Here is a 25,649-nt window from a genome sequence, read left to right as displayed (position 1 = left end):
TCAGCTCTCCATTTTATGGCTTTATTTTTATGCTAACACATTTGCTCTCTGAAAAGTGTCCACAAAGCCAAGTCTCTGATTAACACCTTTGTAGGAATGGTTTTTCACCTATTACTGATTAAAACTTGCTTCATTGGAAAGGCAGCAAGATGCATCCTCATTACAATGTCCACTGAAATAATACAGGTTGACACCAGGAAACATAAACCTCACTGCATCCTTGCTGCTTTCTCAAGTGGGAATCTGTTTAATGTGAAAACCAGGTGATATCTAATCAGCACACAGGTAAGAAATTAAGAAAATCTTTCTTTAAGGGTGAAGATGTTTCTCACAAAATCGTTGCCCCAATGCATCATTGAAATTCAAGATGGAAAGATGATTTTGAAATATCAATTGTACATTTTGCATTGCTCTTCTGGTGACAATGTAGCTTGTTTTTGTCAATTACCATTTCAGTAATAGGGTAAAGAAAATTAAGTGGATTTCTGAAAGAAAACAATGCTGTCAATATACTATTAAAACAAATTAAAATGTTAAAAGTTATTGTACTTTAAGTAAAAATAAAAGAGTCAAAATATCAATTCCAGTTTTGGAAGAATTTAATTAACAAAAAAATAAGTGCACATAGCAGAGGATGGTTTCGATCCACCGACCTCTGGGTTATGGGCCCAGCACGCTTCCGCTGCGCCACTCTGCTGCTCATGTAAGTGTCAGAGATCCTGAAGTACTCACTCATCATGTGAAAGTACCAATGTGTTTCTTCGTTGGTCAATGGAAGAAAAATCTTGCAAAACTCTCCAGATTATTGCCTTTTTAACCTTTTTCTAGGAAACTTTCTAGATGAATGCTTTTTAGCCTTTGTCAGTACATGCTTTTGCAAGCTGTCTCTGTGGCGCAATCGGTTAGCGCATTCGGCTGTTAACCGAAAGGTTGGTGGTTCAATCCCACCCGGGGACGTAATTGACCTTGTGATCAAATTTTGGTGATCTTTAAGTAGACAAGTCAAAATTTCAAACCACCTCTTATAGTGTAGGGTACCTGGCCTTCTCTGATGCAATCAGAGTCAGATTTGATTAAGTCATTTTATAAAAAACAGGAAGCACAATTTAGCATGGGGTTGCAGAGAAAAAAAATTATGCAGGCAGAGAAATCCAATTGAGTGATTAATCAGCTCTCCATTTTATGGCTTTATTTTTATGCTAACACATTTGCTCTCTGAAAAGTGTCCACAAAGCCAAGTCTCTGATTAACACCTTTGTAGGAATGGTTTTTCACCTATTACTGATTAAAACTTGCTTCATTGGAAAGGCAGCAAGATGCATCCTCATTGCAATGTCCACTGAAATAATACAGTTTGACACCAGGAAACATAAACCTCACTGCATCCTTGCTGCTTTCTCAAGTGGGAATCTGTTTAATGTGAAAACCAGGTGATATCTAATCAGCACACAGGTAAGAAGTTAAGAAAATCTTTCTTTAAGGGTGAAGATGTTTCTCACAAAATCGTTGCCCCAATGCATCATTGAAATTCAAGATGGAAAGATGATTTTGAAATATCAATTGTACATTTTGCATTGCTCTTCTGGTGACAATGTAGCTTGCTTTTGTCAATTACCATTTCAGTAATAGGGTAAAGAAAATTAAGTGGATTTCTGAAAGAAAACAATGCTGTCAATATACTATTAAAACAAATTAAAATGTTAAAAGTTATTGTACTTTAAGTAAAAATAAAAGAGTCAAAATATCAATTCCAGTTTTGGAAGAATTTAATTAACAAAAAAATAAGTGCACCTAGCAGAGGATGGTTTCGATCCACCGACCTCTGGGTTATGGGCCCAGCACGCTTCCGCTGCGCCACTCTGCTGCTCATGTAAGTGTCAGAGATCCTGAAGTACTCACTCATCATGTGAAAGTACCAATGTGTTTCTTCGTTGGTCAATGGAAGAAAAATCTTGCAAAACTCTCCAGATTATTGCCTTTTTAACCTTTTTCTAGGAAACTTTCTAGATGAATGCTTTTTAGCCTTTGTCAGTACATGCTTTTGCAAGCTGTCTCTGTGGCGCAATCGGTTAGCGCATTCGGCTGTTAACCGAAAGGTTGGTGGTTCAATCCCACCCGGGGACGTAATTGACCTTGTGATCAAATTTTGGTGATCTTTAAGTAGACAAGTCAAAATTTCAAACCACCTCTTATAGTGTAGGGTACCTGGCCTTCTCTGATGCAATCAGAGTCAGATTTGATTAAGTCATTTTATAAAAAACAGGAAGCACAATTTAGCATGGGGTTGCAGAGAAAAAAAATTATGCAGGCAGAGAAATCCAATTGAGTGATTAATCAGCTCTCCATTTTATGGCTTTATTTTTATGCTAACACATTTGCTCTCTGAAAAGTGTCCACAAAGCCAAGTCTCTGATTAACACCTTTGTAGGAATGGTTTTTCACCTATTACTGATTAAAACTTGCTTCATTGGAAAGGCAGCAAGATGCATCCTCATTACAATGTCCACTGAAATAATACAGGTTGACACCAGGAAACATAAACCTCACTGCATCCTTGCTGCTTTCTCAAGTGGGAATCTGTTTAATGTGAAAACCAGGTGATATCTAATCAGCACACAGGTAAGAAGTTAAGAAAATCTTTCTTTAAGGGTGAAGATGTTTCTCACAAAATCGTTGCCCCAATGCATCATTGAAATTCAAGATGGAAAGATGATTTTGAAATATCAATTGTACATTTTGCATTGCTCTTCTGGTGACAATGTAGCTTGCTTTTGTCAATTACCATTTCAGTAATAGGGTAAAGAAAATTAAGTGGATTTCTGAAAGAAAACAATGCTGTCAATATACTATTAAAACAAATTAAAATGTTAAAAGTTATTGTACTTTAAGTAAAAATAAAAGAGTCAAAATATCAATTCCAGTTTTGGAAGAATTTAATTAACAAAAAAATAAGTGCACATAGCAGAGGATGGTTTCGATCCACCGACCGCTGGGTTATGGGCCCAGCACGCTTCCGCTGCGCCACTCTGCTGCTCATGTAAGTGTCAGAGATCCTGAAGTACTCACTCATCATGTGAAAGTACCAATGTGTTTCTTCGTTGGTCAATGGAAGAAAAATCTTGCAAAACTCTCCAGATTATTGCCTTTTTAACCTTTTTCTAGGAAACTTTCTAGATGAATGCTTTTTAGCCTTTGTCAGTACATGCTTTTGCAAGCTGTCTCTGTGGCGCAATCGGTAGGCGCATTCGGCTGTTAACCGTAAAGGTTGGTGGTTCAATCCCACCCGGGGACGTAATTGACCTTGTGATCAAATTTTGGTGATCTTTAAGTAGACAAGTCAAAATTTCAAACCACCTCTTATAGTGTAGGGTACCTGGCCTTCTCTGATGCAATCAGAGTCAGATTTGATTAAGTCATTTTATAAAAAACAGGAAGCACAATTTAGCATGGGGTTGCAGAGAAAAAAAATTATGCAGGCAGAGAAATCCAATTGAGTGATTAATTAGCTCTCCATTTTATGGCTTTATTTTTATGCTAACACATTTGCTCTCTGAAAAGTGTCCACAAAGCCAAGTCTCTGATTAACACCTTTGTAGGAATGGTTTTTCACCTATTACTGATTAAAACTTGCTTCATTGGAAAGGCAGCAAGATGCATCCTCATTACAATGTCCACTGAAATAATACAGGTTGACACCAGGAAACATAAACCTCACTGCATCCTTGCTGCTTTCTCAAGTGGGAATCTGTTTAATGTGAAAACCAGGTGATATCTAATCAGCACACAGGTAAGAAGTTAAGAAAATCTTTCTTTAAGGGTGAAGATGTTTCTCACAAAATCGTTGCCCCAATGCATCATTGAAATTCAAGATGGAAAGATGATTTTGAAATATCAATTGTACATTTTGCATTGCTCTTCTGGTGACAATGTAGCTTGTTTTTGTCAATTACCATTTCAGTAATAGGGTAAAGAAAATTAAGTGGATTTCTGAAAGAAAACAATGCTGTCAATATACTATTAAAACAAATTAAAATGTTAAAAGTTATTGTACTTTAAGTAAAAATAAAAGAGTCAAAATATCAATTCCAGTTTTGGAAGAATTTAATTAACAAAAAAATAAGTGCACATATCAGAGGATGGTTTCGATCCACCGACCTCTGGGTTATGGGCCCAGCACGCTTCCGCTGCGCCACTCTGCTGCTCATGTAAGTGTCAGAGATCCTGAAGTACTCACTCATCATGTGAAAGTACCAATGTGTTTCTTCGTTGGTCAATGAAAGAAAAATCTTGCAAAACTCTCCAGATTATTGCCTTTTTAACCTTTTTCTAGGAAACTTTCTAGATGAATGCTTTTTAGCCTTTGTCAGTACATGCTTTTGCAAGCTGTCTCTGTGGCGCAATCGGTTAGCGCATTCGGCTGTTAACCGAAAGGTTGGTGGTTCAATCCCACCCGGGGACGTAATTGACCTTGTGATCAAATTTTGGTGATCTTTAAGTAGACAAGTCAAAATTTCAAACCACCTCTTATAGTGTAGGGTACCTGGCCTTCTCTGATGCAATCAGAGTCAGATTTGATTAAGTCATTTTATAAAAAACAGGAAGCACAATTTAGCATGGGGTTGCAGAGAAAAAAAATTGAGTGATTAATCAGCTCTCCATTTTATGGCTTTATTTTTATGCTAACACATTTGCTCTCTGAAAAGTGTCCACAAAGCCAAGTCTCTGATTAACACCTTTGTAGGAATGGTTTTTCACCTATTACTGATTAAAACTTGCTTCATTGGAAAGGCAGCAAGATGCATCCTCATTACAATGTCCACTGAAATAATACAGGTTGACACCAGGAAACATAAACCTCACTGCATCCTTGCTGCTTTCTCAAGTGGGAATCTGTTTAATGTGAAAACCAGGTGATATCTAATCAGCACACAGGTAAGAAGTTAAGAAAATCTTTCTTTAAGGGTGAAGATGTTTCTCACAAAATCGTTGCCCCAATGCATCATTGAAATTCAAGATGGAAAGATGATTTTGAAATATCAATTGTACATTTTGCATTGCTCTTCTGGTGACAATGTAGCTTGTTTTTGTCAATTACCATTTCAGTAATAGGGTAAAGAAAATTAAGTGGATTTCTGAAAGAAAACAATGCTGTCAATATACTATTAAAACAAATTAAAATGTTAAAAGTTATTGTACTTTAAGTAAAAATAAAAGAGTCAAAATATCAATTCCAGTTTTGGAAGAATTTAATTAACAAAAAAATAAGTGCACATAGCAGAGGATGGTTTCGATCCACCGACCTCTGGGTTATGGGCCCAGCACGCTTCCGCTGCGCCACTCTGCTGCTCATGTAAGTGTCAGAGATCCTGAAGTACTCACTCATCATGTGAAAGTACCAATGTGTTTCTTCGTTGGTCAATGGAAGAAAAATCTTGCAAAACTCTCCAGATTATTGCCTTTTTAACCTTTTTCTAGGAAACTTTCTAGATGAATGCTTTTTAGCCTTTGTCAGTACATGCTTTTGCAAGCTGTCTCTGTGGCGCAATCGGTTAGCGCATTCGGCTGTTAACCGAAAGGTTGGTGGTTCAATCCCACCCGGGGACGTAATTGACCTTGTGATCAAATTTTGGTGATCTTTAAGTAGACAAGTCAAAATTTCAAACCACCTCTTATAGTGTAGGGTACCTGGCCTTCTCTGATGCAATCAGAGTCAGATTTGATTAAGTCATTTTATAAAAAACAGGAAGCACAATTTAGCATGGGGTTGCAGAGAAAAAAAATTATGCAGGCAGAGAAATCCAATTGAGTGATTAATCAGCTCTCCATTTTATGGCTTTATTTTTATGCTAACACATTTGCTCTCTGAAAAGTGTCCACAAAGCCAAGTCTCTGATTAACACCTTTGTAGGAATGGTTTTTCACCTATTACTGATTAAAACTTGCTTCATTGGAAAGGCAGCAAGATGCATCCTCATTACAATGTCCACTGAAATAATACAGGTTGACACCAGGAAACATAAACCTCACTGCATCCTTGCTGCTTTCTCAAGTGGGAATCTGTTTAATGTGAAAACCAGGTGATATCTAATCAGCACACAGGTAAGAAGTTAAGAAAATCTTTCTTTAAGGGTGAAGATGTTTCTCACAAAATCGTTGCCCCAATGCATCATTGAAATTCAAGATGGAAAGATGATTTTGAAATATCAATTGTACATTTTGCATTGCTCTTCTGGTGACAATGTAGCTTGTTTTTGTCAATTACCATTTCAGTAATATTGTAAAGAAAATTAAGTGGATTTCTGAAAGAAAACAATGCTGTCAATATACTATTAAAACAAATTAAAATGTTAAAAGTTATTGTACTTTAAGTAAAAATAAAAGAGTCAAAATATCAATTCCAGTTTTGGAAGAATTTAATTAACAAAAAAATAAGTGCACATATCAGAGGATGGTTTCGATCCACCGACCTCTGGGTTATGGGCCCAGCACGCTTCCGCTGCGCCACTCTGCTGCTCATGTAAGTGTCAGAGATCCTGAAGTACTCACTCATCATGTGAAAGTACCAATGTGTTTCTTCGTTGGTCAATGAAAGAAAAATCTTGCAAAACTCTCCAGATTATTGCCGTTTTAACCTTTTTCTAGGAAACTTTCTAGATGAATGCTTTTTAGCCTTTGTCAGTACATGCTTTTGCAAGCTGTCTCTGTGGCGCAATCGGTTAGCGCATTCGGCTGTTAACCGAAAGGTTGGTGGTTCAATCCCACCCGGGGACGTAATTGACCTTGTGATCAAATTTTGGTGATCTTTAAGTAGACAAGTCAAAATTTCAAACCACCTCTTATAGTGTAGGGTACCTGGCCTTCTCTGATGCAATCAGAGTCAGATTTGATTAAGTCATTTTATAAAAAACAGGAAGCACAATTTAGCATGGGGTTGCAGAGAAAAAAAATTGAGTGATTAATCAGCTCTCCATTTTATGGCTTTATTTTTATGCTAACACATTTGCTCTCTGAAAAGTGTCCACAAAGCCAAGTCTCTGATTAACACCTTTGTAGGAATGGTTTTTCACCTATTACTGATTAAAACTTGCTTCATTGGAAAGGCAGCAAGATGCATCCTCATTACAATGTCCACTGAAATAATACAGGTTGACACCAGGAAACATAAACCTCACTGCATCCTTGCTGCTTTCTCAAGTGGGAATCTGTTTAATGTGAAAACCAGGTGATATCTAATCAGCACACAGGTAAGAAGTTAAGAAAATCTTTCTTTAAGGGTGAAGATGTTTCTCACAAAATCGTTGCCCCAATGCATCATTGAAATTCAAGATGGAAAGATGATTTTGAAATATCAATTGTACATTTTGCATTGCTCTTCTGGTGACAATGTAGCTTGTTTTTGTCAATTACCATTTCAGTAATAGGGTAAAGAAAATTAAGTGGATTTCTGAAAGAAAACAATGCTGTCAATATACTATTAAAACAAATTAAAATGTTAAAAGTTATTGTACTTTAAGTAAAAATAAAAGAGTCAAAATATCAATTCCAGTTTTGGAAGAATTTAATTAACAAAAAAATAAGTGCACATAGCAGAGGATGGTTTCGATCCACCGACCTCTGGGTTATGGGCCCAGCACGCTTCCGCTGCGCCACTCTGCTGCTCATGTAAGTGTCAGAGATCCTGAAGTACTCACTCATCATGTGAAAGTACCAATGTGTTTCTTCGTTGGTCAATGGAAGAAAAATCTTGCAAAACTCTCCAGATTATTGCCTTTTTAACCTTTTTCTAGGAAACTTTCTAGATGAATGCTTTTTAGCCTTTGTCAGTACATGCTTTTGCAAGCTGTCTCTGTGGCGCAATCGGTTAGCGCATTCGGCTGTTAACCGAAAGGTTGGTGGTTCAATCCCACCCGGGGACGTAATTGACCTTGTGATCAAATTTTGGTGATCTTTAAGTAGACAAGTCAAAATTTCAAACCACCTCTTATAGTGTAGGGTACCTGGCCTTCTCTGATGCAATCAGAGTCAGATTTGATTAAGTCATTTTATAAAAAACAGGAAGCACAATTTAGCATGGGGTTGCAGAGAAAAAAAATTATGCAGGCAGAGAAATCCAATTGAGTGATTAATCAGCTCTCCATTTTATGGCTTTATTTTTATGCTAACACATTTGCTCTCTGAAAAGTGTCCACAAAGCCAAGTCTCTGATTAACACCTTTGTAGGAATGGTTTTTCACCTATTACTGATTAAAACTTGCTTCATTGGAAAGGCAGCAAGATGCATCCTCATTGCAATGTCCACTGAAATAATACAGTTTGACACCAGGAAACATAAACCTCACTGCATCCTTGCTGCTTTCTCAAGTGGGAATCTGTTTAATGTGAAAACCAGGTGATATCTAATCAGCACACAGGTAAGAAGTTAAGAAAATCTTTCTTTAAGGGTGAAGATGTTTCTCACAAAATCGTTGCCCCAATGCATCATTGAAATTCAAGATGGAAAGATGATTTTGAAATATCAATTGTACATTTTGCATTGCTCTTCTGGTGACAATGTAGCTTGCTTTTGTCAATTACCATTTCAGTAATAGGGTAAAGAAAATTAAGTGGATTTCTGAAAGAAAACAATGCTGTCAATATACTATTAAAACAAATTAAAATGTTAAAAGTTATTGTACTTTAAGTAAAAATAAAAGAGTCAAAATATCAATTCCAGTTTTGGAAGAATTTAATTAACAAAAAAATAAGTGCACATAGCAGAGGATGGTTTCGATCCACCGACCGCTGGGTTATGGGCCCAGCACGCTTCCGCTGCGCCACTCTGCTGCTCATGTAAGTGTCAGAGATCCTGAAGTACTCACTCATCATGTGAAAGTACCAATGTGTTTCTTCGTTGGTCAATGGAAGAAAAATCTTGCAAAACTCTCCAGATTATTGCCTTTTTAACCTTTTTCTAGGAAACTTTCTAGATGAATGCTTTTTAGCCTTTGTCAGTACATGCTTTTGCAAGCTGTCTCTGTGGCGCAATCGGTAGGCGCATTCGGCTGTTATCCGTAAAGGTTGGTGGTTCAATCCCACCCGGGGACGTAATTGACCTTGTGATCAAATTTTGGTGATCTTTAAGTAGACAAGTCAAAATTTCAAACCACCTCTTATAGTGTAGGGTACCTGGCCTTCTCTGATGCAATCAGAGTCAGATTTGATTAAGTCATTTTATAAAAAACAGGAAGCACAATTTAGCATGGGGTTGCAGAGAAAAAAAATTATGCAGGCAGAGAAATCCAATTGAGTGATTAATCAGCTCTCCATTTTATGGCTTTATTTTTATGCTAACACATTTGCTCTCTGAAAAGTGTCCACAAAGCCAAGTCTCTGATTAACACCTTTGTAGGAATGGTTTTTCACCTATTACTGATTAAAACTTGCTTCTTTGGAAAGGAAGCAAGATGCATCCTCATTACAATGTCCACTGAAATAATACAGGTTGACACCAGGAAACATAAACCTCACTGCATCCTTGCTGCTTTCTCAAGTGGGAATCTGTTTAATGTGAAAACCAGGTGATATCTAATCAGCACACAGGTAAGAAGTTAAGAAAATCTTTCTTTAAGGGTGAAGATGTTTCTCACAAAATCGTTGCCCCAATGCATCATTGAAATTCAAGATGGAAAGATGATTTTGAAATATCAATTGTACATTTTGCATTGCTCTTCTGGTGACAATGTAGCTTGTTTTTGTCAATTACCATTTCAGTAATAGGGTAAAGAAAATTAAGTGGATTTCTGAAAGAAAACAATGCTGTCAATATACTATTAAAACAAATTAAAATGTTAAAAGTTATTGTACTTTAAGTAAAAATAAAAGAGTCAAAATATCAATTCCAGTTTTGGAAGAATTTAATTAACAAAAAAATAAGTGCACATAGCAGAGGATGGTTTCGATCCACCGACCTCTGGGTTATGGGCCCAGCACACTTCCGCTGCGCCACTCTGCTGCTCATGTAAGTGTCAGAGATCCTGAAGTACTCACTCATCATGTGAAAGTACCAATGTGTTTCTTCGTTGGTCAATGGAAGAAAAATCTTGCAAAACTCTCCAGATTATTGCCTTTTTAACCTTTTTCTAGGAAACTTTCTAGATGAATGCTTTTTAGCCTTTGTCAGTACATGCTTTTGCAAGCTGTCTCTGTGGCGCAATCGGTTAGCGCATTCGGCTGTTAACCAAAAGGTTGGTGGTTCAATCCCACCCGGGGACGTAATTGACCTTGTGATCAAATTTTGGTGATCTTTAAGTAGACAAGTCAAAATTTCAAACCACCTCTTATAGTGTAGGGTACCTGGCCTTCTCTGATGCACTCAGAGTCAGATTTGATTAAGTCATTTTATAAAAAACAGGAAGCACAATTTAGCATGGGGTTGCAGAGAAAAAAAATTATGCAGGCAGAGAAATCCAATTGAGTGATTAATCAGCTCTCCATTTTATGGCTTTATTTTTATGCTAACACATTTGCTCTCTGAAAAGTGTCCACAAAGCCAAGTCTCTGATTAACACCTTTGTAGGAATGGTTTTTCACCTATTACTGATTAAAACTTGCTTCATTGGAAAGGCAGCAAGATGCATCCTCATTACAATGTCCACTGAAATAATACAGGTTGACACCAGGAAACATAAACCTCACTGCATCCTTGCTGCTTTCTCAAGTGGGAATCTGTTTAATGTGAAAACCAGGTGATATCTAATCAGCACACAGGTAAGAAGTTAAGAAAATCTTTCTTTAAGGGTGAAGATGTTTCTCACAAAATCGTTGCCCCAATGCATCATTGAAATTCAAGATGGAAAGATGATTTTGAAATATCAATTGTACATTTTGCATTGCTCTTCTGGTGACAATGTAGCTTGCTTTTGTCAATTACCATTTCAGTAATAGGGTAAAGAAAATTAAGTGGATTTCTGAAAGAAAACAATGCTGTCAATATACTATTAAAACAAATTAAAATGTTAAAAGTTATTGTACTTTAAGTAAAAATAAAAGAGTCAAAATATCAATTCCAGTTTTGGAAGAATTTAATTAACAAAAAAATAAGTGCACATAGCAGAGGATGGTTTCGATCCACCGACCGCTGGGTTATGGGCCCAGCACGCTTCCGCTGCGCCACTCTGCTGCTCATGTAAGTGTCAGAGATCCTGAAGTACTCACTCATCATGTGAAAGTACCAATGTGTTTCTTCGTTGGTCAATGGAAGAAAAATCTTGCAAAACTCTCCAGATTATTGCCTTTTTAACCTTTTTCTAGGAAACTTTCTAGATGAATGCTTTTTAGCCTTTGTCAGTACATGCTTTTGCAAGCTGTCTCTGTGGCGCAATCGGTAGGCGCATTCGGCTGTTAACCGTAAAGGTTGGTGGTTCAATCCCACCCGGGGACGTAATTGACCTTGTGATCAAATTTTGGTGATCTTTAAGTAGACAAGTCAAAATTTCAAACCACCTCTTATAGTGTAGGGTACCTGGCCTTCTCTGATGCAATCAGAGTCAGATTTGATTAAGTCATTTTATAAAAAACAGGAAGCACAATTTAGCATGGGGTTGCAGAGAAAAAAAATTATGCAGGCAGAGAAATCCAATTGAGTGATTAATCAGCTCTCCATTTTATGGCTTTATTTTTATGCTAACACATTTGCTCTCTGAAAAGTGTCCACAAAGCCAAGTCTCTGATTAACACCTTTGTAGGAATGGTTTTTCACCTATTACTGATTAAAACTTGCTTCATTGGAAAGGAAGCAAGATGCATCCTCATTACAATGTCCACTGAAATAATACAGGTTGACACCAGGAAACATAAACCTCACTGCATCCTTGCTGCTTTCTCAAGTGGGAATCTGTTTAATGTGAAAACCAGGTGATATCTAATCAGCACACAGGTAAGAAGTTAAGAAAATCTTTCTTTAAGGGTGAAGATGTTTCTCACAAAATCGTTGCCCCAATGCATCATTGAAATTCAAGATGGAAAGATGATTTTGAAATATCAATTGTACATTTTGCATTGCTCTTCTGGTGACAATGTAGCTTGTTTTTGTCAATTACCATTTCAGTAATAGGGTAAAGAAAATTAAGTGGATTTCTGAAAGAAAACAATGCTGTCAATATACTATTAAAACAAATTAAAATGTTAAAAGTTATTGTACTTTAAGTAAAAATAAAAGAGTCAAAATATCAATTCCAGTTTTGGAAGAATTTAATTAACAAAAAAATAAGTGCACATAGCAGAGGATGGTTTCGATCCACCGACCTCTGGGTTATGGGCCCAGCACGCTTCCGCTGCGCCACTCTGCTGCTCATGTAAGTGTCAGAGATCCTGAAGTACTCACTCATCATGTGAAAGTACCAATGTGTTTCTTCGTTGGTCAATGGAAGAAAAATCTTGCAAAACTCTCCAGATTATTGCCTTTTTAACCTTTTTCTAGGAAACTTTCTAGATGAATGCTTTTTAGCCTTTGTCAGTACATGCTTTTGCAAGCTGTCTCTGTGGCGCAATCGGTTAGCGCATTCGGCTGTTAACCAAAAGGTTGGTGGTTCAATCCCACCCGGGGATGTAATTGACCTTGTGATCAAATTTTGGTGATCTTTAAGTAGACAAGTCAAAATTTCAAACCACCTCTTATAGTGTAGGGTACCTGGCCTTCTCTGATGCAATCAGAGTCAGATTTGATTAAGTCATTTTATAAAAAACAGGAAGCACAATTTAGCATGGGGTTGCAGAGAAAAAAAATTATGCAGGCAGAGAAATCAAATTGAGTGATTAATCAGCTCTCCATTTTATGGCTTTATTTTTATGCTAACACATTTGCTCTCTGAAAAGTGTCCACAAAGCCAAGTCTCTGATTAACACCTTTGTAGGAATGGTTTTTCACCTATTACTGATTAAAACTTGCTTCATTGGAAAGGCAGCAAGATGCATCCTCATTACAATGTCCACTGAAATAATACAGGTTGACACCAGGAAACATAAACCTCACTGCATCCTTGCTGCTTTCTCAAGTGGGAATCTGTTTAATGTGAAAACCAGGTGATATCTAATCAGCACACAGGTAAGAAGTTAAGAAAATCTTTCTTTAAGGGTGAAGATGTTTCTCACAAAATCGTTGCCCCAATGCATCATTGAAATTCAAGATTGAAAGATGATTTTGAAATATCAATTGTACATTTTGCATTGCTCTTCTGGTGACAATGTAGCTTGCTTTTGTCAATTACCATTTTAGTAATAGGGTAAAGAAAATTAAGTGGATTTCTGAAAGAAAACAATGCTGTCAATATACTATTAAAACAAATTAAAATGTTAAAAGTTATTGTACTTTAAGTAAAAATAAAAGAGTCAAAATATCAATTCCAGTTTTGGAAGAATTTAATTAACAAAAAAATAAGTGCACATAGCAGAGGATGGTTTCGATCCACCGACCTCTGAGTTATGGGCCCAGCACGCTTCCGCTGCGCCACTCTGCTGCTCATGTAAGTGTCAGAGATCCTGAAGTACTCACTCATCATGTGAAAGTACCAATGTGTTTCTTCGTTGGTCAATGAAAGAAAAATCTTGCAAAACTCTCCAGATTATTGCCTTTTTAACCTTTTTCTAGGAAACTTTCTAGATGAATGCTTTTTAGCCTTTGTCAGTACATGCTTTTGCAAGCTGTCTCTGTGGCGCAATCGGTTAGTGCATTCGGCTGTTAACCGAAAGGTTGGTGGTTCAATCCCACCCGGGGATGTAATTGACCTTGTGATCAAATTTTGGTGATCTTTAAGTAGACAAGTCAAAATTTCAAACCACCTCTTATAGTGTAGGGTACCTGGCCTTCTCTGATGCAATCAGAGTCAGATTTGATTAAGTCATTTTATAAAAAACAGGAAGCACAATTTAGCATGGGGTTGCAGAGAAAAAAAATTGAGTGATTAATCAGCTCTCCATTTTATGGCTTTATTTTTATGCTAACACATTTGCTCTCTGAAAAGTGTCCACAAAGCCAAGTCTCTGATTAACACCTTTGCAGGAATGGTTTTTCACCTATTACTGATTAAAACTTGCTTCATTGGAAAGGCAGCAAGATGCATCCTCATTACAATGTCCACTGAAATAATACAGGTTGACACCAGGAAACATAAACCTCACTGCATCCTTGCTGCTTTCTCAAGTGGGAATCTGTTTAATGTGAAAACCAGGTGATATCTAATCAGCACACAGGTAAGAAGTTAAGAAAATCTTTCTTTAAGGGTGAAGATGTTTCTCACAAAATCGTTGCCCCAATGCATCATTGAAATTCAAGATGGAAAGATGATTTTGAAATATCAATTGTACATTTTGCATTGCTCTTCTGGTGACAATGTAGCTTGTTTTTGTCAATTACCATTTCAGTAATAGGGTAAAGAAAATTAAGTGGATTTCTGAAAGAAAACAATGCTGTCAATATACTATTAAAACAAATTAAAATGTTAAAAGTTATTGTACTTTAAGTAAAAATAAAAGAGTCAAAATATCAATTCCAGTTTTGGAAGAATTTAATTAACAAAAAAATAAGTGCACATAGCAGAGGATGGTTTCGATCCACCGACCTCTGGGTTATGGGCCCAGCACGCTTCCGCTGCACCACTCTGCTGCTCATGTAAGTGTCAGAGATCCTGAAGTACTCACTCATCATGTGAAAGTACCAATGTGTTTCTTCGTTGGTCAATGGAAGAAAAATCTTGCAAAACTCTCCAGATTATTGCCTTTTTAACCTTTTTCTAGGAAACTTTCTAGATGAATGCTTTTTAGCCTTTGTCAGTACATGCTTTTGCAAGCTGTCTCTGTGGCGCAATCGGTTAGCGCATTCGGCTGTTAACCAAAAGGTTGGTGGTTCAATCCCACCCGGGGATGTAATTGACCTTGTGATCAAATTTTGGTGATCTTTAAGTAGACAAGTCAAAATTTCAAACCACCTCTTATAGTGTAGGGTACCTGGCCTTCTCTGATGCAATCAGAGTCAGATTTGATTAAGTCATTTTATAAAAAACAGGAAGCACAATTTAGCATGGGGTTGCAGAGAAAAAAAATTATGCAGGCAGAGAAATCAAATTGAGTGATTAATCAGCTCTCCATTTTATGGCTTTATTTTTATGCTAACACATTTGCTCTCTGAAAAGTGTCCACAAAGCCAAGTCTCTGATTAACACCTTTGTAGGAATGGTTTTTCACCTATTACTGATTAAAACTTGCTTCATTGGAAAGGCAGCAAGATGCATCCTCATTACAATGTCCACTGAAATAATACAGGTTGACACCAGGAAACATAAACCTCACTGCATCCTTGCTGCTTTCTCAAGTGGGAATCTGTTTAATGTGAAAACCAGGTGATATCTAATCAGCACACAGGTAAGAAGTTAAGAAAATCTTTCTTTAAGGGTGAAGATGTTTCTCACAAAATCGTTGCCCCAATGCATCATTGAAATTCAAGATTGAAAGATGATTTTGAAATATCAATTGTACATTTTGCATTGCTCTTCTGGTGACAATGTAGCTTGCTTTTGTCAATTACCATTTTAGTAATAGGGTAAAGAAAATTAAGTGGATTTCTGAAAGAAAACAATGCTGTCAATATACTATTAAAACAAATTAAAATGTTAAAAGTTATTGTACTTTAAGTAAAAATAAAAGAGTCAAAATATCAATTCCAGTTTTGGAAGAATTTAATTAACAAAAAAATAAGTGCACATAGCAGAGGATGGTTTCGATCCACCGACCTCTGAGTTATGGGCCCAGCACGCTTCCGCTGCGCCACTCTGCTGCTCATGTAAGTGTCAGAGATCCTGAAGTACTCACTCATCATGTGAAAGTACCAATGTGTTTCTTCGTTGGTCAATGAAAGAAAAATCTTGCAAAACTCTCCAGATTATTGCCTTTTTAACCTTTTTCTAGGAAACTTTCTAGATGAATGCTTTTTAGCCTTTGTCAGTACATGCTTTTGCAAGCTGTCTCTGTGGCGCAATCGGTTAGTGCATTCGGCTGTTAACCGAAAGGTTGGTGGTTCAATCCCACCCGGGGATGTAATTGACCTTGTGATCAAATTTTGGTGATCTTTAAGTAGACAAGTCAAAATTTCAAACCACCTCTTATAGTGTAGGGTACCTGGCCTTCTCTGATGCAATCAGAGTCAGATTTGATTAAGTCATTTTATAAAAAACAGGAAGCACAATTTAGCATGGGGTTGCAGAGAAAAAAAATTGAGTGATTAATCAGCTCTCCATTTTATGGCTTTATTTTTATGCTAACACATTTGCTCTCTGAAAAGTGTCCACAAAGCCAAGTCTCTGATTAACACCTTTGCAGGAATGGTTTTTCACCTATTACTGATTAAAACTTGCTTCATTGGAAAGGCAGCAAGATGCATCCTCATTACAATGTCCACTGAAATAATACAGGTTGACACCAGGAAACATAAACCTCACTGCATCCTTGCTGCTTTCTCAAGTGGGAATCTGTTTAATGTGAAAACCAGGTGATATCTAATCAGCACACAGGTAAGAAGTTAAGAAAATCTTTCTTTAAGGGTGAAGATGTTTCTCACAAAATCGTTGCCCCAATGCATCATTGAAATTCAAGATGGAAAGATGATTTTGAAATATCAATTGTACATTTTGCATTGCTCTTCTGGTGACAATGTAGCTTGTTTTTGTCAATTACCATTTCAGTAATAGGGTAAAGAAAATTAAGTGGATTTCTGAAAGAAAACAATGCTGTCAATATACTATTAAAACAAATTAAAATGTTAAAAGTTATTGTACTTTAAGTAAAAATAAAAGAGTCAAAATATCAATTCCAGTTTTGGAAGAATTTAATTAACAAAAAAATAAGTGCACATAGCAGAGGATGGTTTCGATCCACCGACCTCTGGGTTATGGGCCCAGCACGCTTCCGCTGCGCCACTCTGCTGCTCATGTAAGTGTCAGAGATCCTGAAGTACTCACTCATCATGTGAAAGTACCAATGTGTTTCTTCGTTGGTCAATGGAAGAAAAATCTTGCAAAACTCTCCAGATTATTGCCTTTTTAACCTTTTTCTAGGAAACTTTCTAGATGAATGCTTTTTAGCCTTTGTCAGTACATGCTTTTGCAAGCTGTCTCTGTGGCGCAATCGGTTAGCGCATTCGGCTGTTAACCAAAAGGTTGGTGGTTCAATCCCACCCGGGGACGTAATTGACCTTGTGATCAAATTTTGGTGATCTTTAAGTAGACAAGTCAAAATTTCAAACCACCTCTTATAGTGTAGGGTACCTGGCCTTCTCTGATGCAATCAGAGTCAGATTTGATTAAGTCATTTTATAAAAAACAGGAAGCACAATTCAGCATGGGGTTGCAGAGAAAAAAAATTATGCAGGCAGAGAAATCCAATTGAGTGATTAATCAGCTCTCCATTTTATGGCTTTATTTTTATGCTAACACATTTGCTCTCTGAAAAGTGTCCACAAAGCCAAGTCTCTGATTAACACCTTTGTAGGAATGGTTTTTCACCTATTACTGATTAAAACTTGCTTCATTGGAAAGGCAGCAAGATGCATCCTCATTACAATGTCCACTGAAATAATACAGGTTGACACCAGGAAACATAAACCTCACTGCATCCTTGCTGCTTTCTCAAGGGGGAATCTGTTTAATGTGAAAACCAGGTGATATCTAATCAGCACACAGGTAAGAAGTTAAGAAAATCTTTCTTTAAGGGTGAAGATGTTTCTCACAAAATCGTTGCCCCAATGCATCATTGAAATTCAAGATGGAAAGATGATTTTGAAATATCAATTGTACATTTTGCATTGCTCTTCTGGTGACAATGTAGCTTGCTTTTGTCAATTACCATTTCAGTAATAGGGTAAAGAAAATTAAGTGGATTTCTGAAAGAAAACAATGCTGTCAATATACTATTAAAACAAATTAAAATGTTAAAAGTTATTGTACTTTAAGTAAAAATAAAAGAGTCAAAATATCAATTCCAGTTTTGGAAGAATTTAATTAACAAAAAAATAAGTGCACCTAGCAGAGGATGGTTTCGATCCACCGACCTCTGGGTTATGGGCCCAGCACGCTTCCGCTGCGCCACTCTGCTGCTCATGTAAGTGTCAGAGATCCTGAAGTACTCACTCATCATGTGAAAGTACCAATGTGTTTCTTCGTTGGTCAATGGAAGAAAAATCTTGCAAAACTCTCCAGATTATTGCCTTTTTAACCTTTTTCTAGGAAACTTTCTAGATGAATGCTTTTTAGCCTTTGTCAGTACATGCTTTTGCAAGCTGTCTCTGTGGCGCAATCGGTTAGCGCATTCGGCTGTTAACCGAAAGGTTGGTGGTTCAATCCCACCCGGGGACGTAATTGACCTTGTGATCAAATTTTGGTGATCTTTAAGTAGACAAGTCAAAATTTCAAACCACCTCTTATAGTGTAGGGTACCTGGCCTTCTCTCATGCAATCAGAGTCAGATTTGATTAAGTCATTTTATAAAAAACAGGAAGCACAATTTAGCATGGGGTTGCAGAGAAAAAAAATTATGCAGGCAGAGAAATCCAATTGAGTGATTAATCAGCTCTCCATTTTATGGCTTTATTTTTATGCTAACACATTTGCTCTCTGAAAAGTGTCCACAAAGCCAAGTCTCTGATTAACACCTTTGTAGGAATGGTTTTTCACCTATTACTGATTAAAACTTGCTTCATTGGAAAGGCAGCAAGATGCATCCTCATTACAATGTCCACTGAAATAATACAGGTTGACACCAGGAAACATAAACCTCACTGCATCCTTGCTGCTTTCTCAAGTGGGAATCTGTTTAATGTGAAAACCAGGTGATATCTAATCAGCACACAGGTAAGAAGTTAAGAAAATCTTTCTTTAAGGGTGAAGATGTTTCTCACAAAATCGTTGCCCCAATGCATCATTGAAATTCAAGATGGAAAGATGATTTTGAAATATCAATTGTACATTTTGCATTGCTCTTCTGGTGACAATGTAGCTTGCTTTTGTCAATTACCATTTCAGTAATAGGGTAAAGAAAATTAAGTGGATTTCTGAAAGAAAACAATGCTGTCAATATACTATTAAAACAAATTAAAATGTTAAAAGTTATTGTACTTTAAGTAAAAATAAAAGAGTCAAAATATCAATTCCAGTTTTGGAAGAATTTAATTAACAAAAAAATAAGTGCACATACCAGAGGATGGTTTCGATCCACCGACCTCTGGGTTATGGGCCCAGCACGCTTCCGCTGCGCCACTCTGCTGCTCATGTAAGTGTCAGAGATCCTGAAGTACTCACTCATCATGTGAAAGTACCAATGTGTTTCTTCGTTGGTCAATGGAAGAAAAATCTTGCAAAACTCTCCAGATTATTGCCTTTTTAACCTTTTTCTAGGAAACTTTCTAGATGAATGCTTTTTAGCCTTTGTCAGTACATGCTTTTGCAAGCTGTCTCTGTGGCGCAATCGGTTAGCGCATTCGGCTGTTAACCGAAAGGTTGGTGGTTCAATCCCACACGGGGACGTAATTGACCTTGTGATCAAGTTTTGGTGATCTTTAAGTAGACAAGTCAAAATTTCAAACCACCTCTTATAGTGTAGGGTACCTGGCCTTCTCTGATGCAATCAGAGTCAGATTTGATTAAGTCATTTTATAAAAAACAGGAAGCACAATTTAGCATGGGGTTGCAGAGAAAAAAAATTGAGTGATTAATCAGCTCTCCATTTTATGGCTTTATTTTTATGCTAACACATTTGCTCTCTGAAAAGTGTCCACAAAGCCAAGTCTCTGATTAACACCTTTGTAGGAATGGTTTTTCACCTATTACTGATTAAAACTTGCTTCATTGGAAAGGCAGCAAGATGCATCCTCATTACAATGTCCACTGAAATAATACAGGTTGACACCAGGAAACATAAACCTCACTGCATCCTTGCTGCTTTCTCAAGTGGGAATCTGTTTAATGTGAAAACCAGGTGATATCTAATCAGCACACAGGTAAGAAGTTAAGAAAATCTTTCTTTAAGGGTGAAGATGTTTCTCACAAAATCGTTGCCCCAATGCATCATTGAAATTCAAGATGGAAAGATGATTTTGAAATATCAATTGTACATTTTGCATTGCTCTTCTGGTGACAATGTAGCTTGCTTTTGTCAATTACCATTTCAGTAATAGGGTAAAGAAAATTAAGTGGATTTCTGAAAGAAAACAATGCTGTCAATATACTATTAAAACAAATTAAAATGTTAAAAGTTATTGTACTTTAAGTAAAAATAAAAGAGTCAAAATATCAATTCCAGTTTTGGAAGAATTTAATTAACAAAAAAATAAGTGCACATAGCAGAGGATGGTTTCGATCCACCGACCTTTGGGTTATGGGCCCAGCACGCTTCCGCTGCGCCACTCTGCTGCTCATGTAAGTGTCAGAGATCCTGAAGTACTCACTCATCATGTGAAAGTACCAATGTGTTTCTTCGTTGGTCAATGGAAGAAAAATCTTGCAAAACTCTCCAGATTATTGCCTTTTTAACCTTTTTCTAGGAAACTTTCTAGATGAATGCTTTTTAGCCTTTGTCAGTACATGCTTTTGCAAGCTGTCTCTGTGGCGCAATCGGTTAGCGCATTCGGCTGTTAACCGAAAGGTTGGTGGTTCAATCCCACCCGGGGACGTAATTGACCTTGTGATCAAATTTTGGTGATCTTTAAGTAGACAAGTCAAAATTTCAAACCACCTCTTATAGTGTAGGGTACCTGGCCTTCTCTGATGCAATCAGAGTCAGATTTGATTAAGTCATTTTATAAAAAACAGGAAGCACAATTTAGCATGGGGTTGCAGAGAAAAAAAATTGAGTGATTAATCAGCTCTCCATTTTATGGCTTTATTTTTATGCTAACACATTTGCTCTCTGAAAAGTGTCCACAAAGCCAAGTCTCTGATTAACACCTTTGTAGGAATGGTTTTTCACCTATTACTGATTAAAACTTGCTTCATTGGAAAGGCAGCAAGATGCATCCTCATTACAATGTCCACTGAAATAATACAGGTTGACACCAGGAAACATAAACCTCACTGCATCCTTGCTGCTTTCTCAAGTGGGAATCTGTTTAATGTGAAAACCAGGTGATATCTAATCAGCACACAGGTAAGAAGTTAAGAAAATCTTTCTTTAAGGGTGAAGATGTTTCTCACAAAATCGTTGCCCCAATGCATCATTGAAATTCAAGATGGAAAGATGATTTTGAAATATCAATTGTACATTTTGCATTGCTCTTCTGGTGACAATGTAGCTTGCTTTTGTCAATTACCATTTCAGTAATAGGGTAAAGAAAATTAAGTGGATTTCTGAAAGAAAACAATGCTGTCAATATACTATTAAAACAAATTAAAATGTTAAAAGTTATTGTACTTTAAGTAAAAATAAAAGAGTCAAAATATCAATTCCAGTTTTGGAAGAATTTAATTAACAAAAAAATAAGTGCACATAGCAGAGGATGGTTTCGATCCACCGACCTTTGGGTTATGGGCCCAGCACGCTTCCGCTGCGCCACTCTGCTGCTCATGTAAGTGTCAGAGATCCTGAAGTACTCACTCATCATGTGAAAGTACCAATGTGTTTCTTCGTTGGTCAATGGAAGAAAAATCTTGCAAAACTCTCCAGATTATTGCCTTTTTAACCTTTTTCTAGGAAACTTTCTAGATGAATGCTTTTTAGCCTTTGTCAGTACATGCTTTTGCAAGCTGTCTCTGTGGCGCAATCGGTTAGCGCATTCGGCTGTTAACCGAAAGGTTGGTGGTTCAATCCCACCCGGGGACGTAATTGACCTTGTGATCAAATTTTGGTGATCTTTAAGTAGACAAGTCAAAATTTCAAACCACCTCTTATAGTGTAGGGTACCTGGCCTTCTCTGATGCAATCAGAGTCAGATTTGATTAAGTCATTTTATAAAAAACAGGAAGCACAATTTAGCATGGGGTTGCAGAGAAAAAAAATTATGCAGGCAGAGAAATCCAATTGAGTGATTAATCAGCTCTCCATTTTATGGCTTTATTTTTATGCTAACACATTTGCTCTCTGAAAAGTGTCCACAAAGCCAAGTCTCTGATTAACACCTTTGTAGGAATGGTTTTTCACCTATTACTGATTAAAACTTGCTTCATTGGAAAGGCAGCAAGATGCATCCTCATTACAATGTCCACTGAAATAATACAGTTTGACACCAGGAAACATAAACCTCACTGCATCCTTGCTGCTTTCTCAAGTGGGAATCTGTTTAATGTGAAAACCAGGTGATATCTAATCAGCACACAGGTAAGAAGTTAAGAAAATCTTTCTTTAAGGGTGAAGATGTTTCTCACAAAATCGTTGCCCCAATGCATCATTGAAATTCAAGATGGAAAGATGATTTTGAAATATCAATTGTACATTTTGCATTGCTCTTCTGGTGACAATGTAGCTTGCTTTTGTCAATTACCATTTCAGTAATAGGGTAAAGAAAATTAAGTGGATTTCTGAAAGAAAACAATGCTGTCAATATACTATTAAAACAAATTAAAATGTTAAAAGTTATTGTACTTTAAGTAAAAATAAAAGAGTCAAAATATCAATTCCAGTTTTGGAAGAATTTAATTAACAAAAAAATAAGTGCACATAGCAGAGGATGGTTTCGATCCACCAACCTCTGGGTTATGGGCCCAGCACGCTTCCGCTGCGCCACTCTGCTGCTCATGTAAGTGTCAGAGATCCTGAAGTACTCACTCATCATGTGAAAGTACCAATGTGTTTCTTCGTTGGTCAATGGAAGAAAAATCTTGCAAAACTCTCCAGATTATTGCCTTTTTAACCTTTTTCTAGGAAACTTTCTAGATGAATGCTTTTTAGCCTTTGTCAGTACATGCTTTTGCAAGCTGTCTCTGTGGCGCAATCGGTTAGCGCATTCGGCTGTTAACCGAAAGGTTGGTGGTTCAATCCCACCCGGGGACGTAATTGACCTTGTGATCAAATTTTGGTGATCTTTAAGTAGACAAGTCAAAATTTCAAACCACCTCTTATAGTGTAGGGTACCTGGCCTTCTCTGATGCAATCAGAGTCAGATTTGATTAAGTCATTTTATAAAAAACAGGAAGCACAATTTAGCATGGGGTTGCAGAGAAAAAAAATTATGCAGGCAGAGAAATCCAATTGAGTGATTAATCAGCTCTCCATTTTATGGCTTTATTTTTATGCTAACACATTTGCTCTCTGAAAAGTGTCCACAAAGCCAAGTCTCTGATTAACACCTTTGTAGGAATGGTTTTTCACCTATTACTGATTAAAACTTGCTTCATTGGAAAGGCAGCAAGATGCATCCTCATTACAATGTCCACTGAAATAATACAGGTTGACACCAGGAAACATAAACCTCACTGCATCCTTGCTGCTTTCTCAAGTGGGAATCTGTTTAATGTGAAAACCAGGTGATATCTAATCAGCACACAGGTAAGAAGTTAAGAAAATCTTTCTTTAAGGGTGAAGATGTTTCTCACAAAATCGTTGCCCCAATGCATCATTGAAATTCAAGATGGAAAGATGATTTTGAAATATCAATTGTACATTTTGCATTGCTCTTCTGGTGACAATGTAGCTTGCTTTTGTCAATTACCATTTCAGTAATAGGGTAAAGAAAATTAAGTGGATTTCTGAAAGAAAACAATGCTGTCAATATACTATTAAAACAAATTAAAATGTTAAAAGTTATTGTACTTTAAGTAAAAATAAAAGAGTCAAAATATCAATTCCAGTTTTGGAAGAATTTAATTAACAAAAAAATAAGTGCACATAGCAGAGGATGGTTTCGATCCACCGACCGCTGGGTTATGGGCCCAGCACGCTTCCGCTGCGCCACTCTGCTGCTCATGTAAGTGTCAGAGATCCTGAAGTACTCACTCATCATGTGAAAGTACCAATGTGTTTCTTCGTTGGTCAATGGAAGAAAAATCTTGCAAAACTCTCCAGATTATTGCCTTTTTAACCTTTTTCTAGGAAACTTTCTAGATGAATGCTTTTTAGCCTTTGTCAGTACATGCTTTTGCAAGCTGTCTCTGTGGCGCAATCGGTTAGCGCATTCGGCTGTTAACCGAAAGGTTGGTGGTTCAATCCCACCCGGGGACGTAATTGACCTTGTGATCAAATTTTGGTGATCTTTAAGTAGACAAGTCAAAATTTCAAACCACCTCTTATAGTGTAGGGTACCTGGCCTTCTCTGATGCAATCAGAGTCAGATTTGATTAAGTCATTTTATAAAAAACAGGAAGCACAATTTAGCATGGGGTTGCAGAGAAAAAAAAATTGAGTGATTAATCAGCTCTCCATTTTATGGCTTTATTTTTATGCTAACACATTTGCTCTCTGAAAAGTGTCCACAAAGCCAAGTCTCTGATTAACACCTTTGTAGGAATGGTTTTTCACCTATTACTGATTAAAACTTGCTTCATTGGAAAGGCAGCAAGATGCATCCTCATTACAATGTCCACTGAAATAATACAGGTTGACACCAGGAAACATAAACCTCACTGCATCCTTGCTGCTTTCTCAAGTGGGAATCTAATGTGAAAACCAGGTGATATCTAATCAGCACACAGGTAAGAAGTTAAGAAAATCTTTCTTTAAGGGTGAAGATGTTTCTCACAAAATCGTTGCCCCAATGCATCATTGAAATTCAAGATGGAAAGATGATTTTGAAATATCAATTGTACATTTTGCATTGCTCTTCTGGTGACAATGTAGCTTGTTTTTGTCAATTACCATTTCAGTAATAGGGTAAAGAAAATTAAGTGGATTTCTGAAAGAAAACAATGCTTTCAATATACTATTAAAACAAATTAAAATGTTAAAAGTTATTGTACTTTAAGTAAAAATAAAAGAGTCAAAATATCAATTCCAGTTTTGGAAGAATTTAATTAACAAAAAAATAAGTGCACATAGCAGAGGATGGTTTCGATCCACCGACCTCTGGGTTATGGGCCCAGCACGCTTCCGCTGCGCCACTCTGCTGCTCATGTAAGTGTCAGAGATCCTGAAGTACTCACTCATCATGTGAAAGTACCAATGTGTTTCTTCGTTGGTCAATGGAAGAAAAATCTTGCAAAACTCTCCAGATTATTGCCTTTTTAACCTTTTTCTAGGAAACTTTCTAGATGAATGCTTTTTAGCCTTTGTCAGTACATGCTTTTGCAAGCTGTCTCTGTGGCGCAATCGGTTAGCGCATTCGGCTGTTAACCAAAAGGTTGGTGGTTCAATCCCACCCGGGGACGTAATTGACCTTGTGATCAAATTTTGGTGATCTTTAAGTAGACAAGTCAAAATTTCAAACCACCTCTTATAGTGTAGGGTACCTGGCCTTCTCTGATGCAATCAGAGTCAGATTTGATTAAGTCATTTTATAAAAAACAGGAAGCACAATTTAGCATGGGGTTGCAGAGAAAAAAAATTATGCAGGCAGAGAAATCCAATTGAGTGATTAATCAGCTCTCCATTTTATGGCTTTATTTTTATGCTAACACATTTGCTCTCTGAAAAGTGTCCACAAAGCCAAGTCTCTGATTAACACCTTTGTAGGAATGGTTTTTCACCTATTACTGATTAAAACTTGC

At 36.9% G+C, this 25,649-nt stretch overlaps 22 non-coding genes across 22 annotated transcripts; 14 read left to right on the top strand and 8 right to left on the bottom strand.

Annotated features, from left to right (window-relative positions):
• Positions 1-625: 625 nt before the first annotated feature.
• On the bottom strand, positions 626-697 carry TRNAM-CAU (transfer RNA methionine (anticodon CAU)). The gene has a single exon. It is a non-coding gene; the product is annotated as a tRNA-Met (tRNA).
• A 186-nt stretch (positions 698-883) lies between these two features.
• TRNAN-GUU (transfer RNA asparagine (anticodon GUU)) lies at positions 884-957 on the top strand. Its single transcript has one exon. It is a non-coding gene; the product is annotated as a tRNA-Asn (tRNA).
• An 835-nt stretch (positions 958-1,792) lies between these two features.
• TRNAM-CAU (transfer RNA methionine (anticodon CAU)) lies at positions 1,793-1,864 on the bottom strand. The gene has a single exon. It is a non-coding gene; the product is annotated as a tRNA-Met (tRNA).
• Positions 1,865-2,050: 186 nt separating this feature from the next.
• Positions 2,051-2,124, top strand: TRNAN-GUU (transfer RNA asparagine (anticodon GUU)). The gene has a single exon. It is a non-coding gene; the product is annotated as a tRNA-Asn (tRNA).
• A 2,261-nt stretch (positions 2,125-4,385) lies between these two features.
• On the top strand, positions 4,386-4,459 carry TRNAN-GUU (transfer RNA asparagine (anticodon GUU)). Its single transcript has one exon. It is a non-coding gene; the product is annotated as a tRNA-Asn (tRNA).
• Positions 4,460-5,272: 813 nt separating this feature from the next.
• TRNAM-CAU (transfer RNA methionine (anticodon CAU)) lies at positions 5,273-5,344 on the bottom strand. The gene has a single exon. It is a non-coding gene; the product is annotated as a tRNA-Met (tRNA).
• Positions 5,345-5,530: 186 nt separating this feature from the next.
• On the top strand, positions 5,531-5,604 carry TRNAN-GUU (transfer RNA asparagine (anticodon GUU)). Its single transcript has one exon. It is a non-coding gene; the product is annotated as a tRNA-Asn (tRNA).
• A 1,093-nt stretch (positions 5,605-6,697) lies between these two features.
• TRNAN-GUU (transfer RNA asparagine (anticodon GUU)) lies at positions 6,698-6,771 on the top strand. Its single transcript has one exon. It is a non-coding gene; the product is annotated as a tRNA-Asn (tRNA).
• An 813-nt stretch (positions 6,772-7,584) lies between these two features.
• TRNAM-CAU (transfer RNA methionine (anticodon CAU)) lies at positions 7,585-7,656 on the bottom strand. Its single transcript has one exon. It is a non-coding gene; the product is annotated as a tRNA-Met (tRNA).
• Positions 7,657-7,842: 186 nt separating this feature from the next.
• Positions 7,843-7,916, top strand: TRNAN-GUU (transfer RNA asparagine (anticodon GUU)). The gene has a single exon. It is a non-coding gene; the product is annotated as a tRNA-Asn (tRNA).
• A 2,261-nt stretch (positions 7,917-10,177) lies between these two features.
• On the top strand, positions 10,178-10,251 carry TRNAN-GUU (transfer RNA asparagine (anticodon GUU)). Its single transcript has one exon. It is a non-coding gene; the product is annotated as a tRNA-Asn (tRNA).
• Positions 10,252-12,254: 2,003 nt separating this feature from the next.
• Positions 12,255-12,326, bottom strand: TRNAM-CAU (transfer RNA methionine (anticodon CAU)). Its single transcript has one exon. It is a non-coding gene; the product is annotated as a tRNA-Met (tRNA).
• Positions 12,327-16,878: 4,552 nt separating this feature from the next.
• TRNAM-CAU (transfer RNA methionine (anticodon CAU)) lies at positions 16,879-16,950 on the bottom strand. Its single transcript has one exon. It is a non-coding gene; the product is annotated as a tRNA-Met (tRNA).
• A 186-nt stretch (positions 16,951-17,136) lies between these two features.
• TRNAN-GUU (transfer RNA asparagine (anticodon GUU)) lies at positions 17,137-17,210 on the top strand. The gene has a single exon. It is a non-coding gene; the product is annotated as a tRNA-Asn (tRNA).
• Positions 17,211-18,045: 835 nt separating this feature from the next.
• On the bottom strand, positions 18,046-18,117 carry TRNAM-CAU (transfer RNA methionine (anticodon CAU)). The gene has a single exon. It is a non-coding gene; the product is annotated as a tRNA-Met (tRNA).
• Positions 18,118-18,303: 186 nt separating this feature from the next.
• On the top strand, positions 18,304-18,377 carry TRNAN-GUU (transfer RNA asparagine (anticodon GUU)). Its single transcript has one exon. It is a non-coding gene; the product is annotated as a tRNA-Asn (tRNA).
• A 2,238-nt stretch (positions 18,378-20,615) lies between these two features.
• On the top strand, positions 20,616-20,689 carry TRNAN-GUU (transfer RNA asparagine (anticodon GUU)). Its single transcript has one exon. It is a non-coding gene; the product is annotated as a tRNA-Asn (tRNA).
• A 1,071-nt stretch (positions 20,690-21,760) lies between these two features.
• On the top strand, positions 21,761-21,834 carry TRNAN-GUU (transfer RNA asparagine (anticodon GUU)). Its single transcript has one exon. It is a non-coding gene; the product is annotated as a tRNA-Asn (tRNA).
• Positions 21,835-22,927: 1,093 nt separating this feature from the next.
• TRNAN-GUU (transfer RNA asparagine (anticodon GUU)) lies at positions 22,928-23,001 on the top strand. Its single transcript has one exon. It is a non-coding gene; the product is annotated as a tRNA-Asn (tRNA).
• Positions 23,002-24,094: 1,093 nt separating this feature from the next.
• Positions 24,095-24,168, top strand: TRNAN-GUU (transfer RNA asparagine (anticodon GUU)). Its single transcript has one exon. It is a non-coding gene; the product is annotated as a tRNA-Asn (tRNA).
• Positions 24,169-24,978: 810 nt separating this feature from the next.
• On the bottom strand, positions 24,979-25,050 carry TRNAM-CAU (transfer RNA methionine (anticodon CAU)). Its single transcript has one exon. It is a non-coding gene; the product is annotated as a tRNA-Met (tRNA).
• Positions 25,051-25,236: 186 nt separating this feature from the next.
• TRNAN-GUU (transfer RNA asparagine (anticodon GUU)) lies at positions 25,237-25,310 on the top strand. Its single transcript has one exon. It is a non-coding gene; the product is annotated as a tRNA-Asn (tRNA).
• The last annotated feature ends 339 nt before the right edge of the window (positions 25,311-25,649 follow it).

Source organism: Pseudophryne corroboree, chromosome 4, assembly GCF_028390025.1.
Source record: "Pseudophryne corroboree isolate aPseCor3 chromosome 4, aPseCor3.hap2, whole genome shotgun sequence".
Lineage (NCBI taxonomy): Eukaryota > Metazoa > Chordata > Amphibia > Anura > Myobatrachidae > Pseudophryne > Pseudophryne corroboree.
The sequence above is the reverse complement of the archived record's forward strand: the minus strand, read 5'-3'. Positions and strand labels throughout refer to the sequence as shown.